We start from the raw sequence: 5,504 nt of genomic DNA on the forward strand, positions 1-5,504 counted from the left end.
AGGGGATGCTGGCTGGAGGAGGGAGGCTCTGGTGCAGGGCTGGCTAGAATATTGGTCCATTTAGACAGGTCATTTTCAAGGTGGCTGTGGGACGTCTGGGGGTGGGGTGGACAGTCTAGTGAGCAGCCAGCTAGGGCTGAAATCCAGTGTCCTAACTTGTTCTGCCTCCCAGCTGGCTTGGCTACCCCCTGAGAGTAGGGAGCAGGTGACCCTGGGGTGGGGGTGGGGAGTGGGGCCTGGGCGGCTTCCCAGGAGGTGTCAGGCCTTCTCACTACATGGGGCACTCCTTGCTTAGCTCTTCCCATGGGGCCTGGGTGAGCTTGGCCTTTGAAGCACATGCTGGGGAAGCCAAAGGCTGACTGGAGTGGATCGTGACCCTCTCTCTGAGCTGTGACAGTAGGCACAGCTCAGAGCGTTCTGTCTGCGAGACCAGGGTCCCCTGAGGCCCAGCTCTGCCTCAGGAGTTGGATTCTCCTGAGTGGCCCTGGCATCAGACCTCTTCCTCTTCCTTTTCCCTCACTGAGACTTGCTGATCGGGTACCTGTCCTGGCCCCACCCAGCCTGACTCTGCAAGCAGAGATCTGACAGGTTTCTTAACACAGGAGAATGTTTAAAATAATGCATTTGCCTATAATACCTCTCAGGGCTATTTTCATTGTAATCAAGGGTTAATACTATACCCTCAGGAATGGACCTCTAATAGTGGAATATCAACACTGATGGAGATAGGATGGGTATTAGTCAGTGTTCAGTGTATACTTATCTGTGGGACAGATGTCTCTCTTCTTACATGAATGGAGCAGGTCCCTTTGGGTGACATTAATTCTCTCTGTGGACACAAGTAATAGCTCAGACTCTGAAAATCCACGCCTTAGCAGGGATGGGCAACCTCATCTCTGTGCCAGGGGCTGCTGGTGAAGGGGAGGAAGCTGGCACGTCACGTAAGACAAGCTGGCCGCAGGATTGGTCTTAAGGCAGGTCAGTGGCCGCCCACAGGAAGGAGCACGTTCAGAGGTATATCAGCAAACCCCAGTAGGCAGGGCTCCCACATTTGTTAGGCCATGCATGGAAGTGGCGTTAAGTTCTGGCAGTGACCCTGTTTTCTAGCTAAAAATAAGACCCATGGTTAGGAGACCTGCAGCTGGCAGCTGGACATGCAGAGCATAGAGAAGAGCTTTTGGAAACAGCTGTCAAGACCCTAACTAGAGGGGTAAGCATCAGGACTGGACCCATCAGGGGCCTTCTCAGCACTGGAATGCTGAGCACTGGGGTGCTCAGACAGACTGAGCGAGCAGTGGTGCCTCAGGGGTCACAGCATCCCGGACTCCCTCGGGCACATCAGACCTCCCAAGATGAATTCTCCTTGCCCCCTCTTTGGTGAGAGTAGTCTTTCCAAATGCTCCTTTCCTGGCTGATGAGACGGGATCGGCAGGCCATCACAGGTCCTCAGACCCATGGGTGGAAGTGGGTCTGGGGGTGGGGATGACGCCCACTCTGGGTGAGGTAACCAACTCTGGGTCCAAACAACAGACACCCAAGTTAAAAAAAAAATAACTATCACTTAAAAAAAAAGTATATTGATGATTAACCCTTTGAGGACCTCGATCTTCAGGATTTTTGGATTAGTAACTAGGATTTTTGGATCAGTAACTTGCCATTGTTTATAAGACATTAACTATTTTACATTCCTCCTTCAGCAGTTACTTCATGACCTGTTACTTAGATATTAGCTGGGGCCTTTCTTCCCCTTGAACTCTAGGTGACATTGGCTTAAATCCACCAATTCATGGTCTGTGCAACTTCAAAACCCTCCCACTTTCCCAGGGTGTGATATTCTTCAAACCTCTTCTGCCTCTTCAGGCTGCATCCAAAAATCAGTCACACCAGCACGTGTGGGTTTAGGAGCTGTTAGTGAAGTATCTGGGGGAGTGGGTTGTCAGGAAGGGGTTGATCCCTTCCAGCCCAGCTGTGTGTGCACTTCTGGGCTTGCTTGGAGTTCTGCCTTCAACTCCCTCCACCATGTAGAGCAGCCACTCTCCCCTGCGGCCCCTTGGTGGTAGTAGGTACTTGTGTGCTTAGTCATGTCTGACTCTTTGCGGCCCCATGGGCTGTAGCCTCCCAGGCTCCTCTATGCATGGGATTTCCCAGGCAAGAATACTGAAGGGGGTTGCCATTTCCTTCTCCAGGGGATCCTCCCAACCCAGGGATTGAATCTGCATCTCTGGAGTCTTCTACATTGGCAGGCAGATTCTTTACCAGCTAAGCCTCTGGGAAAGCCTGGGGTCCCTTGGCCAACATTCAGCAAAGGGATTTTTCCAACAACTCTCTTTGAAAGGAATTTTGATCCCAATTGTAAAGATAATGAAGCTTTCTTTACCTTTGTGTAGACAGAATTTGCTTTTAAAATAAAAATTCACCTTCAGTTAATTTTCAAGAATTCCCCAACAGTTCTTAAAATAAACCAGCTCCTAATGGTGCTGCAAAAACAGGGCAAAGAGTTGTGGTGGAACAGAAAACACCCTGAAATCTGTTGTGTTTTTTTTTCCAGTTTCTACCCAGATGTTTGAGATCCTATAGATGTGGTCATCGAGCCGGGCAGTGGAGCGGAGCGTGCAGACTGAGTGCTGAGAAGAGGCAGCCTGGGCCAAGGCTGCTCCGGCCTCCTGGTAATCAGTTGGTGGTGATGGGGAGGCGGAAGGGGTGAGACGCAGTTTTTGGTTGGGTCCATCTCACCAGGATGAGCTTCCAGACACTCGGGTCATTGCCATGAACTCCCCTGATCCCACTGACTCGAGAGCGACCATGTGCAACTAGAGATTATCATACTAAGTAAAGGAAGTCAGAAAAAGGCAAATACCGTATGGTATCACTTATACGTGGAATCTAAAATATGGCACATATGAACCTGTCTACAAAACAGAAACAGACCCACAGACACACAGCTCAGGCTTGTGGTTGCTAAGGAAGTGAGGGTTGGGGGAGAAGGGTGGACTGGGAATTTGGGGTTGGTAGATGCAAGCTATTATGTATAGACTCAGTAAACGACAAGGTCCTACTGTATAGCAAAGGGAACTCTATCCAGTCTCCTGGGATAAACCATAATGGAAACGAATATTGAGAAAATCATGCAAATATGTCTAAAACTGAGTCACTTTGCTGTACAGTGCAGATTGGCACAGCAATTGTCAACGATACTTCAACAACAAAAAAAGAGCCATCATGGCATCAGAAGGACCTCGGAGGTCACTGGTCCCACCCCAACAGGGCAGAAGCCCCTCTACAACATCCTGTGGTTACCCTGGCTCCAAGGAGAGACCTCACCATCTAACGAGGAAGCCTGTCTGGTCTTCTCCTTACTGAGAAGCTCCTGCTGGTGGAAATTTCACCCTCGCACCCTTAGCTAGAATCTGCCTGCCTGCAATAACCACTTGGTTTCCTGGTTCTGGCCCCCCAAGGTTCTCAGGAATCACCTTGATCCCTCTTCCACATGGCAGTCCAGCAGATATTTGGAGAGGAGGAGTGCAGAATCTGGGGCCAGAGACAGGCCTGGTTGAAATCCTGACTCTACTGTGTGATCTTTAGCAAGTTAGTTAACCTCTCTGATTCAGTCTTTTTATCTGTAAAGCAGGGACAATGTCTGTCTCACAGAGTTGTCCTGGAAATGAAAATAATTCACAAATCAAGGTTGCTTGTTTCATCACCAATTCTCTGACACCAACAGGATGTCCTACGATTCAACTCAATTCTGACACTACCCTGAGTTAAAAGGGAAATAAGAAAAAGCAAGGTCATGGACAAGACTCTGCCCACTTCAGAGGCGAGCTGCAGGTGTGGTCCTCTGACCACCTGCACTTCTGACCGACTTGACTATAAATCTGAGGGTTCTCACAACCTCCCTCTCGGTTTCTATGATTCCCTAGAATAGTTCACTGAAGTCGCTGAAAGTTCTTGCAACCGCAACTGCAGTTTTATTATAGAAGATCTAACTCAGGAATAGCTAAAAGAAAGAGCACAGAGTCTGGGGGATGATGACATGGTGAAGAGCTTCCACGTCTGCTCCTTGTGGGATCTGTCAGCACCCAGCCCAGAAATGTGCTCACCAGCCAGGAAGCTCCCCCAGACCTCGCTGTCCAGGGTTCTTTAACGGGGGTGTGCATTACTGGTAGGCAAAAATTGATTTAGTCATTTGCCACTTGATTGAAAGCAATCTCCAGCACCTCTCCTCTCCTCCTCCTGTGGTTGGGATGGGGCTGAGTTCCGATCCCTTAATTATATGCACGGTCTTTCTCAGTGGCCAGTCCCTCCCTTGAAAGGTCTAATTGCCCAGCATGTCACCTCATTTGCATTTTTATGCTCAGGCTTGGTGAGAGGGGCTCATTATGACCAACAAAACACTCCTAATGCCTTTTGGACATTTTAGAAATCCCACGTGCCAGGAACTGGAGCCAGAGGCCCTATATACTCTTTACGATGCCACTCCTGGCCCTGTACGCGTCAGCCTTCTGTGATCTTCAGCACCCTGCTTACATTCTTTTATTGTGCTCTCCAGGTTTACACGTTCCCACTATCTGGTCAGAGTAAAAAGCGTTCTCATCAGTCTTTTTCTGGTTTTTCTTTTTGTTAATGTAACTTGAGATTGAATTAGTTTGGGGACTAAAACATATAATTACAATTATTTCGCATGCACCTGTTTACAATTGAATCATAAGCCTCTCATTACTCACATTCTTCATGCTAAGATGATTCTAGCCCCTAAAGGACACATAATAAGCGCTAATAGCACTTACTCGGCACCAGGCACTGTTTGAACTACTTCATATGCATTAACTCACCCAGTCTGCATGACAACCTAAGGAGGAGTTAAATAGTTGCAATCTCTGTTTAACAGATGGGGAACTGAGGCACAGAGAGGTAGGTAACTTGCCCAAGATCACACAGCTAAAAAAGGGCATAGCTGAGATTTGAATGCATGGTCTGGTTCCAGAGTCCTGCTTTTAACCACTAAGTTCTGCTGCCCACAGCTTTGATCACCTCCCAACATTTTGGGAAGGAAGGAGCACAGAAGGATGCCTCTGGTTCCTGCTGTCATGGTAAGGGAGTCAGGGTTTCATTTCCTCCCCTGCCCACTGGAGCAGCCCTATGGGACTGGGCTGTAACAAGTGAAGGCCGGCCTAGGGGCTCCTGTCCATCGGGCCCTGAATGTTTTGATTCCTCATGCTTTGTGGGAGACAGCTACTTCAGAGACTTCACAGATCAATTCCCGGAAAATCCAGATACTCCAAAAGGAAGGGAGAGGACCAGCCTTTTCCTGCCTGGATGAAAAGGATTTAGGCCAGGAAGATTCAGTACCAGGTGGTACCAGTCCCAGAGAAGCTGACAGTTCAGACACATCGGAGCTGGAGTGACTTGGTGTTACAAGGAACACAAGGATCTCCATGCCCACATCCAGTGTACCCATTGAGGGATTGTCTGCTGCTATTTTAAAAATAACATCATGGGACTTC

General features: G+C 48.7%; 1 protein-coding gene across 1 annotated transcript in view; it reads left to right on the plus strand.

The window, feature by feature from the left end:
- Nucleotides 1-2,601: 2,601 nt before the first annotated feature.
- The window catches only part of ADD2 (adducin 2 (beta)), a 57,720-nt gene continuing 54,817 nt past the window's right edge, over nt 2,602-5,504 (plus strand). Inside the window, exon 1 of the mRNA XM_010829797.1 lies at nt 2,602-2,666. The gene's annotated coding sequence lies outside the window, so the exon portion shown is untranslated. The remainder of the gene's footprint in view (nt 2,667-5,504) is intronic.

The sequence above is a fragment of the Bison bison genome, unplaced genomic scaffold, assembly GCF_000754665.1.
Source record: "Bison bison bison isolate TAMUID 2011002044 unplaced genomic scaffold, Bison_UMD1.0 scf7180017864508, whole genome shotgun sequence".
NCBI classification, from domain to species: Eukaryota; Metazoa; Chordata; class Mammalia; order Artiodactyla; family Bovidae; genus Bison; species Bison bison.